Source organism: Juglans microcarpa x Juglans regia, chromosome 5S (assembly GCF_004785595.1).
Source record: "Juglans microcarpa x Juglans regia isolate MS1-56 chromosome 5S, Jm3101_v1.0, whole genome shotgun sequence".
In the NCBI taxonomy this organism is placed as follows: domain Eukaryota; kingdom Viridiplantae; phylum Streptophyta; class Magnoliopsida; order Fagales; family Juglandaceae; genus Juglans; species Juglans microcarpa x Juglans regia.
In genome coordinates, this window is record NC_054603.1 from 8,243,015 (window position 1) to 8,256,738 (window position 13,724).

A 13,724-nucleotide genomic window follows, 5' to 3' on the forward strand; every position below is an offset into this window, starting at 1 on the left:
GCCGATTGCTGGCTATGACTACGTAAGGGCCTTCCTATCGTGGGCCGAGTTTTCCCTGGCCCTGGGTTGTCACGTTTGTCTCCCTATGCACTAAGTCGCCGACCATGAAAGATCTAGGCTTGACCCTCTGGTTGAAATAACATTTGGCCTTCCTTATGTTGAGGATGTTCTAAATTTCCACTTCTTCCCTCATCTCTTCTAATAGGTCGAGATGCTCCTCAAGCGTTTCCTTGTTGTCGGCTAGGTTGAAATGGCTGGTTCGGTATGTGGGCAAGCCAACTTCTACAGGGGGCGACTACTTCACTCCCAGATGCCAAAGTGAATGGTGTTTCGTCTGTTGGGGTCTTCACTGTCGTTCTGTAGGCCTCTAAGAACCCTGTGAGTTCTTCTGCCCACTCTCATTTCTTGTTGTCGAGTTTCTTCTTTAATATCCTGAGTAAGGATTGTTCGTTGATTCTGCTTGTCTAGATGCTTGTGGGTAGCTTGGTGATGAGTACTTTACTTGGATGCCCAGCTCTCGGCACCATTCTTTATAATGGTTTGATTCGAATTGCTTCCCATTGTCGGAGACTATGCTGTTAGGGATGCCGAATCTACACATGATATTCTTCCATAGAAACCTAGTCACGACCATTGTTGTGATGGTCGCGAGGGCCTATGTTTCTGCCCATTTTGTGAAATTATCCACTGCCACGATTATGTGCTTTACCTGGCCCTTTCCTGACAGAAAGGGGCCAACCAAGTCAACTCCCCATTAGGCGAACGACCATGGTGCAGTGATAAAGAGTAGTTTCTCTTGTAGACAATGTGGGATCGGGGTGTAGACCTGGCATTAAGTACACTTCTTTGCAAAAATTCTAGCATCCCTTAAAGCAATAGGCCAAAAGTATCCTGCCCTAAGAGCTTTTCTTGCTAAGGCCTTCCCGCCCAAGTGGTTTCCGCAGATGCCCTCGTGTATCCCTGCCAAGACATATTGTGCTTCCTTAGGTGAGATGCACCATAGCAAGGGAGTCTTGAAGCCCTTCTTGTACAAAACCCCATCAATTATGATGAACCGCGTCGCATTCCTTCCAACTTTCCTTGCTGGCACTTTCCCTTCCGGAAGCATGCCAGCTTTTATGTACTCCAATATCTCTTTGGCCCATTCTAGCCCTGAGGGACCTACATGGTTCACCTAGTTCCCAATTGTTGGAATTTCAATCACCTTCTTTTGTACTTCCCAAGGCAACTCCATCTGATCCCTTGTGGAGGCGGCCTGTAATACCTCGCCTAAAAAGCTCTTTTGGCCTTGACCTTAGTAGCCTTAATCCTAGTTAATTAGGAGTTGAGCTATTCTAAAATAAGAACAATTTTGGATACTTGAGTTAGCAAAAAGGTTGTATAGTTTAGATTTGAATAATTATTAGAAGATTCTAGTACAATATTGATTTTTGAGAAAAAATGAAATTTTTGGAGCTGGATTGATTAGTAATATTATTTTGGAGAGTTTTTAGTGCTTTATTTTGAGGAAAAGTGCCAAGAGGCCAATGTTAGAATGACAAGTGGCATATTGGAGATTTTGCGACCTTAATGGGCTAAGTAATTTAAGTGAAGTATTTGATGAATTTGGAGAAAGCCGAAAGAGTGGTTTATTAAGGGTCCAAGTTTTTTGGGTATAAAAGCTTAGGAGAGTCACTAAGGCATTAGGCCCAACTTGATGGACACTAGGCCCTACTTGATGCACATAAGACTTTAGGCCTCTAATTCTCTAAGGATGAGATGGGCTAAGAATAAGATGTTAAAAAATCTTAGGCCCAACTTAGAAAATATAAATTTTTAGGCCTTTCTTGTAGAACCTTAGAAGTTAAGTCCAAGGTATAGAAGGCTTGAACCCTTTGGGGGCTAACTTGGTGAGAGTGAAGGCTTTTGGCACAATCTTAGAAAGACTTGTATTTTGGACCCAAACTTGCTAGGCCTTTGATGCCTTAGATGAGCCCTCAAATCTAGACATAAGGTCCATTCAATAACCCACAACCAAGCCCACCTCCAAGCCTCATAGGAGTGCAAGACTTGGTAGGATAGCTTTGGCCCAAGTTTGAGGAAGGCATAAGGTGTTTGGGCCAAGCTTCGTATAGATTTGACCCATGACCCAATTATGTCAAGGTAATCCTTTCAAGCCCCACCTTTGTGGATTTTGAGACCTATTTTAATCCCTTAAAATCATAAAACAAGGACCCCATTCACTCAAACCCAAAGGCCCTTGGACCCTTTACCCACACGCATGGCCCTTTTAAGCCCACAAGGCCCAAAGCCTTGTTTTGTTCTATTTCACTCTTCAAACTGGAAGCCCAATATACCATTCCATGGGTTTCCTCAAGCCCATGTCATACCCTAAGTCCCCGAATTAATTTTTAAAATTAGGTTAAGACCATTAACCAACTTACCCATGATTAGTGACCTTTAAGCCATGTTTTAGAGTTTAATATTCTTTATTAATCTTTTTAGCCTTTTTGATTTGAAATTTTCTTGTTTCATTATTCAATTCTATAATTTTGAGATCATATTAGGACCCTAAAAAAATCTCCACACATGTCATTAAAAGAAATGACATATCAAATCCCAAACTACACCAATTGGCACACATGTGTGCCATTTGTGTGCAATGGATTGTTTTGCTCTTAAGCTCAATCTTTTTGTGCTTTTTTCTCAAGGGCACTATGGTCCTTAAATATCTAATGTGATCCCTTTAAATCCAGACCAGCCCTTGGATGAAATTTGGTTTAAAAACCAAACCAAAAACAAAAAACTGATTGCACCCAAAAGACTAGTTGAGTAGGAACTGAATTGGTAGAGTTTCAACCACCCATCTGCCCATGGCTGAGCCACCAGCCCATGCCATCTCCAGCATCACCCAATCCCCAAGAGTCCCTCATGGACATCATGAGCCTTTGACCAGGTTTTCCCACCCAAAGAAGGCACCAAAACCAGCTTTTGTGCACAACTCCATTTCAGCAACCATCCTCACTTGCATCATCTTCTTTGTGCTGCACCTTCATGATCACATGGCAGCTAGCTCTCCACCTTCTACCACCTAAAAAAGCCTTCAGGAAGTGACCTTACACCTGCACAAATAAGCCATGATGATGAGTCAAGACAATGAACAAATCTACCCAAACAAAACCACTTTGAATCCGTCAGCCCCATGGTTAGTTTTTGTTGGTGTTTTTTTTATTTCTTTTACACCAAAACTTGACCAACACCCTTAGGTTCAATGTAGCACCTGTAGTGATTAAATCATGGTGATTTATGGCACTATTTCGTTCTGCACAAGTGACACAAGGTAATGTAATGCAATCTGAAAATTCAGCCCCTTACACCACCACCCATCTCATCCAATCACCATGGACTTAGGCTAACATCTCCACCCCCTTGGCCACCTATAAAGGGCCCTTCCACCCCCTCATTTCCCCCACAAATCATCTCCAGTTCCTCCTTGAGTATTGAGAGCAATCTTCCCCCTTAGTTTTGAGAGAAACTGAAAGGTATGTCTGCTTGAGTGTTCTTGGAGTTATTGTGCTAAGACCTTGAGTGGGCTACGAAATTTGTAAGTATTCTTGCCCTAGATATTAGTTTACATTCCAAGTTTTGATTTTAAGTGTTAGAGTGATTTTTGGATGAATTTAGAAAAAGGTTACCATGCTTGATTCAAAACTGGCTTCATTAAGAATTGTTTAGGTGTTTAAATTGTTTTAAATGGAAATTTTAGTTATGGCATGTCTTAGCATATTTTGATATGATTTATTGATGTCTTAGAATGGTCATGGAAGGTTTTAGTTTTGATTAGAAGTATGTCATAATAGGTTTTAATTCTAACTCGTTTTCATCATCAAAGCATGCATGGTTTTAAGTAAATTTGTGATTAAGGAATGAAGTTTGATTATTCCACCTAGGCTTGATGATTAAGTATTTAGAAACCTTCTGATTGGCATAAGAACAAAAATACATATTTTGGGTGAATTTTGAAAGCATGCCTTTGTGATTTCACTAGGAACACTAAGCTTGATTAAGGAAAGACTAATGAAGATTAAGGTTTTTAGCCATGATTAAGTGTTGGGATAAACTTGCTCACCAAATAATTTGCCTTTACCATATCATTAAGGACTATAGTTATTGTTTGTGATTAAAGAAAATTGCATAAACATGCATTCATAGGAATCAATAGTTGAAATCATACTTAAGCATCAACTAGAGTGCATGCCATGGGTTAGGATTGTTTGAGCTAGTTCCACTTTGAATTTTACAATTCTAAATATATAAATGGTTTTAGAATATCAAAAATATAAGATTCATGATGTTTGGTTAAATTTGAGATTTGTTTGCAAATAGTGAAGATTTAGGGCATTAGTGGCAATTTTTGTATGTTTAGGGGTATTTTTGTAAATACCCATTTTTAACCTTTTGATTATGAACATCTTCCTTAGAGGCTTAAATCCTAGCTTAGTATGAATTTGATTTCAAACACTATGATTTTTTCAAACTCAGAAAGTTTATAAGTTGGCCTCCAACTTACACATTGATAAGTTATTTATGATTTATTGATAAATGTCACATTCATGTTTCAATTATCATTTTGAGTATAAAAATATCATGTTATATGATACATTAAGTGCATACTTATATGACATGTGATATTTTTACCATTTTCGCATATTTCATCTATAAACTTTATTTTCACATGGAAAGCTTCCTACATATGCACATGCCATGAAATATATTTTTCAACATAGCATGAAAAATAATTTTGTCACAATCCCAAAGGCTAGGATGGGAAATTATCCTAGTGGAACTTCTTTTTCCACTCTAAAATGTTTAAGAATGGAATGGTAACTCCTAAGTTGACGAAGAATAGTCAACGGGCTTAGAATTGGTTATTCTTAAAGGATGCCGGAGTAAAGTTAAATGTTATGACACCTAATATTGGTGGGTGTACATGTTATAATATTATGATGTTATATTATATTACCAATGCATTGAGAACGAGTCTGCAGACAACAAAGTTTCAACGTAAGTTGTACTACGATCACTGACTAGTACTCACAGTGCACATGGAGAATTGTGACGATACCACACGTTATGATGTTACGATTAAATATGAATTGCTAATAATGATGAAATGTTATGATGAAATTATGTTTTTGCCAGTAAAGTGAAAAATATTCTTTGAAGGAAAATATGTGTCTCAGTTTTTCTGAAAATGTTAAGGAATCTGGATGAGAGACACACACTGATTTTTCTGCATTTCATATTTATCATTCTTCATGCATAATTTATCTTTGTGCACGTTGGTTATTTAACTTACTGAGATTTCAAGTAAATCTCACCCTTTGTGAACCCATTATCATTCCACTCGAAATGATAGAAGCTGTATCAGGATTCGAGGAGGACGGGCTAGATAAAACGCTAGATTTGACTGATTGAAGAGGAGACAGACCTCAAGAAAAGACTGGACTTGATCCTTATGTTTATAGCACTAGTCCTTCATACTCTAGAACGCATGAAGCGGTTTATTTAACTTTGGAGACTTTTATGTTTAGCTTATGCTACTACTTGGTTTTGAACCTATGGTGGTCATTAATGCATTGGGATGTTTTTAGTTATTCTGGCATAAGTCATATTTTCACCATTAATCTACTGCGAATATTGCATTTTGCTAGTTGCACTTATAGGATACATTGCATACTAACTGTCATGTACGGGGGTATGTAACCTTGTATTACATGTCCCGACATTCTAAATCTCCGTTCCATCCCAAGCGGAGGTTAGGGGCGTCGCAGGGTGGTATTGGAACAATTACGTCTCTGGATAAACCCACAAGTCCTTAAGAATAATATGCTAGATTATAAGATTTAATCTATAGACTTAATAGGCATGAAATCTTGCAGCAAGAACTAGATCAGATACAAGTGCCTCACAGGATTTGGAGACCTAAAGCAGCATCGCACATGAAAGAAGGGAAAGAAACCCTAAAGGATCCAATACTCGACAAGATCAAGACATTTGTTTGGATGGAGGACGTGTCTTGGCTAATGCAATTTTTCATATGACGGAAACCATGAAACAGCAACAGGAGATAATCCTGAGGCAAAACCAACAACGCCCATAGGTTGAAAGGCAAGGGAACCAAGGGTGTTCATATGAGAAATTTTTGATATACAGATACCCTAATTTCATGGAAACTAAAGGACCCATGAAGGCCAACAAGTGGCTACTATATCTCGATAGGACCTTCGAGATCAGCGGCTGTATGGAGGAGCATAAAGTACAGTACGCAGGGCATCTGCTACAAGGAAGTCGGTATCTGGTGGGATACCAAGAGGCAGCTTTTAATAAGGGAATTGGGCAATATCACTGCTTTGACCTAGGATAGGTTCAAAGAAGAGTTTGATAATCTATTCTTCCCTAATCAATGAAGACCCAGAAGGCTCAAGAGTTTGCCATTTTGATGCAAGGCAATCTCTCAGTTGAACAATATGCTATGAAATTCATGGAGTTGGAAATCTTTGCTCCACATCTGATCGCCACTGAAAAGATGCAGGCTTAGAAGTTCCAAGGAGGACTGCAACTCCGGATCCACAGTTTCGTAGCTGTGTTTGACATCAACAATTTGCCAAAGTTGGTTAACGTGGCTGTAATAACAAAAGCAAAATAATGAAATGTGCCAGCCTAGATTAACCTTAAGCGAAAGAGGACTTCTCTTCCTTCTCTGTAGAAGGGAATAATGCTAAAAGAATGATTATACAGGGAGCTAGTAAGGGTAACGACATTATGACAACTCCACCTGCTACCTATAAGAAGTGTGGAAAGAATCACGGTGGAGAATGTTTGAGTAGGTTTAGGAGTTTGTTTCCGATGTGGTCAGTCAGGACACATAATCCGAGAGTGCCCTTAGAATGCACAAGGTGGAAGGAACGCTCCTAACTTGGCCTAATCAGAGGCCACCTGTTCAAGCTCGTGTGTACACCATCACCCCTGGAGAGATGAATGAGGAGTTTCCCAAAGATAAAGAGACGGGGGTCATCACTAGTATTTTCCCTTAGTACCACTCTCTTTTATAGAAACTAGCCCTTTTAATTTAGCTGCTAGGTAAATGGTAGTTCATGATTATGTTCTAGGTAATATCACGCTATATGGATATACGACAACGAGGTCTTTCGTGTTAGTGGCGTTTGCATGAACATATAACTTGCCAACAAAATCATTTCCTCAGATGATAGTAGTTATGATTCTCGATGGAAGTATAGTCAAGTGTACCCGAGTCCTTAGAATTTACCCTCTTAGTTTAGATGGAAGGATTATGGAGGAGATCTAATTATCTTCAGTCAATTGGGGTTTGATTTGATATTAGGAATGGACAAGTTATCCAAATTCTATGCCAAGTTAGACTAGCGGAGGAAAGAGATTGTGTTTGACTCATTTGAAGTTGGTAGGATAAGAGGAACTATAAAGGCTATTCCCTTTTTAGTTAGAAACTGCATCACTAACGATACTGTAACCTATCTAGATTTGATGATTGAAGACTCTAGTAGGGATAAGGAGATGCAGGGGATACCTGTAGTTGATTGTTTTTTTGAGGTTTTCACAAAGGACTTACCAGGATTACCCTCCCAATAGGAAAACAAAGTCTATTATAGATCTAGAACCTGCTACAAATAGAACACCATACCGTATGCCCCATTAGAAGTAAAGGAATTGAAGGTTCAAATAGAGGAACATAGGCAACATCTCAGCTTAGCATTGGAGAGATTGAAGGAGCATAGGTTGTATGTCAAGTTCAACAAGTGTGGATTTTTGGAAGTGAAGTTTTTAGGGCATGTGATTTCGAGTAATGGAGTAGCAGTTGATCGTAGTAACTTTGAAGAGATAGTATTTGCAGCATCCTACCAATGTACGCGAGGTCTAAAGTTTCTTAGGATTAGCCAATTATTACCAAAGGTTCGTAGAGAGTTTCTCTAGACTATCAAGACTTGGATGCGTGCTGAACGTGTCGTCGCTTACGCTTTTCGACAACTTAGGAGCCAAGAGTAGAATTACCCCTCCCATGACTTAGAGTTGGCCGCCGTAATTTCCACCCTGAAGATCCAGAGTACATTTTGTTACAACTCAATCTGGCAAACGAGGAAGTTTCTGTTCAGATTATGGATTGGAAAGCAAAGGAACTTGGGAATCGAAAAATTCTTTTGATGAAGGTTCTTTGGCGAAATCACAACTTTAAAGAAGCCACGTGGAGAAAGAGGATGAAGCAAAAACCAATAACCGTTGTATCTAGTTATCTCTTTCATGGATACCTCAAAGTCACTGACCCCTCTTTTCGTCGCATACGATATCGTGAAGAGGGATTTCCAGAGATCGAAGACGCATCAACTAAACAATGGAGGGAAATGGAAGAACGAGTTAACGTGTACTATGACTCGGAGGAAGATAGATTCTTCTACCACACTTAAGAGGAGATATCAGATGATGAGATAGATTCTTCTACCACACTTAGGAGGAGATATCAGATGATGAGGATGTTGCTAAGGATTCCTCATCTAGTTCGGGACTTTAAAATCTTGTGTAAGTATATAGTATATGTGTTTTGCATGCTTTATTCATCCACATCCATACCCCAATTTCGAGGATGAAATCTTCTTTTAAGGGCGGAGGATGTAACACCCCGCCTAAAAAGCTCTTTAGGCCTTGACCTTAGTAGTCATAATCATAGTTAATTAGGAGTAGAGCTATTCTAGAATAAGAACAATTTTGGATACTTAAGTTAGCAAAAAGGCCGTATACTTCAGGTTTAGAAGAATTATTAGAAGATTCTAGTGCAATATTGATTTTTGAGAAAAAAATGAAATTTTTGGAGCTTAATTAGTTAGGAATATTATTTTAGAGAATTTTTAGTGCCATATTTTGAAGAAAAGTGCCAAGAGACCAATGTTAGAATGTCAAGTGGCATATTGGAGATTTTGCCACCTTAATAGGCTAAGCAAGTTGGGTTAAGTATTTGATGAAATTGGAGAAGACCCAAAAAGTGGTTTATTAAGAGCCCAAGCTTTTTGGGTATAAAGGCTTAGGAGAGTCACTAAGGCCTTAGGCCCAACTTGAAAGATATAAAATTTTAGGCCTTTCTTGTAGAACCTTAGAAGTTAAGTCCAAGGTATAGAAGGCTTGAAGCCTTTAGGGCTAACTTGGTGAGAGTGAAGGCCTTCGGCTTAACCTTAGAAAGACTTGTATTTTGGACCCAAACTTAGTAGGCCTTTGATGCCTTAGATGAGCCCTCAAATCTAGACATAAGGTCCATTTAATAACCCACAACCAAGCCCACCTCCAAGCCTCATAGGAGTGCAAGACTTGGTAGGATAGCTTTGGCCCAAGTTTGAGGAATGCATAAGGGGTTTGGGTCAAGCTTGGTATAGATTTGACCCATAACCCAATTATGTCAAGGCAATCCTTTCAAGCCCCATCGTTGTGGATTTTGAGACCTCTTTTAATCCCTCAAAATCTAGAAACAAGGCCTCCATTCACTCAAACTCAAAAACCCTTGGACCATTAACCCACACTCATGGCCCTTTTAAGCTCACAAGGCCCAAAGCCTTGTTTTGTTCTATTTCACTCTTCAACTTGGAAGCCCAATATACCATATCATGGGTTTTCTCACTCCCATATCAAACCATACGTACCCAACTTAAGTTTTGAAATTGGATTAAGACCATTAATCAACTTATCCATGATTAGTGATCTTTAAGCCATGTTTTAGAGCTTAATTTTCTTTCTTAATCTTTTTAGCCTTTTTTATCTGAAATTTTCTTATTTCATTATTCAATTATATTATTCTTAGATCATATTAGGACCCTAGATAAACCTACACATATGTCATTAGAAGAAATGACATATCAAACCCCAAACTACACCAATTCGCACAAATGTGTGCCCTTTGTGTGCAATGGACGATTTTGCCCTTAAGCTCAATCTTTTTGTGCCTTTTTCTCATGGGCACTATGGTACTTAAACACCTCATATGATCCCTTTAAAGCCAGGCCAGGCCTTGGATGAAATTTGAGTTTCAAAAACCAAACCAAAAACTAAAACCGATTGCACCCAAAAGACTAGTTGAGTAGCAACCGAATTGGTTGAGTTTCAACCACCTATTTGCCCATGGCTGAGACACCACCCAATGCCACCTCCAGCACTACCCAATCTCCAAGAGGCCCTCATGGACATCATGAGCCTTTGATCAGGTTTTTCCACCCAAAAATGGCACCAAAACTGAATGTCGTTTGTGCACAACTCCATTTCAGCAACCACCCTCCCTTGCATCATCTTCATTGTGTTGTGCTGCACCTTCATGATCACGTGGTAGCCAACCCTCCACCTTCTACCACCTAAAAAAATCCTTCAAGAATGAACTTACACTGCAAAAATCAGCCATGATAATGAGTCAAGAAGATGACTCAAGACAATGAACAAATCTGCCCAAAGAAAACCACTTTAAACCAATCAACCCCATGGTTGGTTTTTGTTGGTTTTTCTTCTATTTCTTCTACACCACGACTTGAACAGTACCCTTAGGTTCAAAGTAGCACCTGTAGTGATGAAATCATGGTGATTTAGGGCACTATTTCATTCTGTACAACTGACACAAGGTAATGGAATGCAATCTGAAAGTTCAGCCCCTTACACCACCACCCATCTCATCTAATCACCATGGACTTAGGCCAACGTCTCCACCCCCTTGCCACCTATAAAAGGCCCCTCCACCTCCTCATTTCCTCCACACCTCATCTCCAACTCTCCCTAGAGCATTAAGAGCCATCTTCCTCTTTAGTTTTGAGAGAAAACGAAAGGTGTTTGTGCTTGAGTGTTCTTGGAGTTATTGTGAGATCTTGTGCTAGGAGCTTGAGTGGGCTACGAAATTTGTAAGTATTCCTACCCTAGATATTGGTTTACATTCAAAGTCGTGATTTTAACTATTAGATTGATTTTTGGATTAATTTAGAAAAAGGTTACCATGCTTGATTCAAAACCAGGTTTATTAAGAATGATTTAAGTGTTTAAATTGTTTTAAGTGGAAATTTTAGTTATGACATGTCTTAGCATATTTTGATATGATTTATTGATGTCTTATAATGGTTGTGGAAGGTTTTAGTTTTGATTAGAAGTACGCCATGATAAGTTTTAATTCTAACTTGTTTTGATCATCAAAACATGCATGGGTTTTAAGTAAGTTTGTGATTAAGGCATGAAGTTTAATTATTCCACCTTGGTTTGATGATTAAGCATTAAGAAACCTTCTGATTGGGATAAGAATTAAAATACAAATTTTGGGTGAATTTTGAAGGCATGACTTTGTGATTTACACTAGGAACACTAAGCTCGATTAATGAAGTATTATTGAAGATTAAAGTTTTTAGCCATTATTAAGTGTTGGGATGAACTTGCTCATCAAATAATTAGCCTTTACCATATCATTAAGGACTATAGTGATTGTTTATGATTAAGAAAAATTGTATAAGCATGCATTCATAGGGATCAATAGTTGAAATCACAGTTAGGCATCAACTAGAATGCATGCCACGGGTTGGGATTGTTTGAGCTAGTTCCACTTTGAATTTTAAAATTCTAAGTGTATAGATGGTTTTAGAATATAAAAAATATGAGGTTCATGAAGTTTGATTAAATTTGATTTTTGTTTCCAAATAGTAAAAATTTAGGGCCTTTGTGGCAATTTTTGTAAGTTAACAGGTATTTTTGTAAATACTCATTTTTGAACCCTTTGATTATGAACATCTTCCTTAGAGATTCAAATCCTAACTTAGTATGAATTTGATTTTAGACGATATGACTTTTTCAAACTCAGGAAGTTTGTAAGTTGGCCTCTAACTTACGCCTTGATAAGTTATTTATGATTTATTGATAAATGTCACATTCATGTTTCAATTGTCATTTTGAGCATAAAAATATCATGTTATATGATACATATATGACATGTGATATTTTCATCATTTTAGCATATTGTGTCTATAAACTTCATTTTCACATGAAAATCTTGCTACATATGCACATGTCATGAAATATATTTTTCAACATAGCATGAAAAATAATTTTTTCATGAGCCCAAATGCTAGGATGGGGAATTATCCTATTGGAACTCCTTTGTCCACTCTGAAGTATTTAAGAATGGAGTGGTAATCCATGAGTTGACGAAGAACAGTCAACAAGCTTCGAATGAGTTTTTTAAATCAAATGGGTCATTTTTAAAGGATGCCGGAGCGAAATCAATTGTTATGACACCTAATGCTGGTGGGTGTACATGTTATGATGTTATGCTATATTACCAATACATTGAGAATGAGTCTGTGGACAATGTACTTTCAGCGTGAGTTGTACTACAGTCACCGGCCAGTACTCGCAGTGCACAATCAGAACTATGACGATACCACACATTATGATGTTATGATTAAATATGAATTGCTAATAATGATGAAATTATGTTTTTGCCAATAAAGTGGAAAATGTTCTCTGAAAGAAAATATAGTTTTTTCTGAAAATGTTAAGGAAACTGGATGGGAGACACACATTGGTTTTTCTGCATTTCATATTTATCATTCTTCATGCATAATTTATCTTTGTGCACATTGGTTGTTTAACTTATTGAGATTTCAAGTAAATCTCACCCCTTATGGACCCACTTTCATTCCACTTGGAATGATAGAAGCTATATCATGATTCGAGGAGGACGGGCTAGATGGAGTGTTGGATCCGACTGATTGAGGAGGAGCCTAACCTTGAGAAAAGACTGGACTTGATCCTTATGTTTATAGCATTAGTCATTCATGCTCTAGAACGCATGAAGCGGTTGGTTTAACTTTGGAGACTTTTATGTTTAGCTTATGCTACTACTTGGTTTTGAACCTATGATGGTCATTAATGTATTGAGATGTTTTTAATTATTCTGGCATAAGTCATATTTGCATCCTTAATCTGCTGGGAATATTGCATTCTGCTAGTTACACTTATAGGATGCATTGCATACTAACTATCATGTACAGTGGCATGTAACCTTGTGTTACATGTCTGGACGCTCTAAGTCTCCGTTCCATCCCAAGCGGAGATTGGGGGCTTCACGTGGCCTTGGCCAGCCTATCAGCTATTGCGTTGTCCGCCCTTGGGACCTGTTCCAGTTTTAAATAAGTAAACTGGTCACGGAACTCAAGTACCCGATTTAAGTATTTTTTTTTTAATTTTTTCGCTTTTGTGGCGTAGGCCCAAGTCACTTGGTTTAAAACTATTTGGGAGTTGGCTTTTTCTTCGATCTCATTGGCACCATGAGTTTTGGTGATTGATAGTCCTACTATTAGGACCTCGTACTTTGCTTCGTTGTTAGTGATCTTAAAAGCGAGCATGGCCATGTAGTAGTATTCATGTCCTGTCTCTCCAATGATGTAGATCTTGATACCTCCCCCTTTTGGCAGGCTGACCCGTCAACAAACATTATCCAGGGCTGGGTGGGAGGTGTCATTTCAATATTTGTTGGGAAATCGGTGAGCTCGGCGACAAAGTCCGCTAATGCTTGCCCTTTCATTACACTCCTGGGTATGTAGTCAATATCAAACTCGCAACTGGTCTTCCTAAGCTGTCCTGCTTCTGTAGTATTCTCCCAAAAGAGTGCTCTATCAGTACCCTTATAAGGTGGGCTTGGAAGT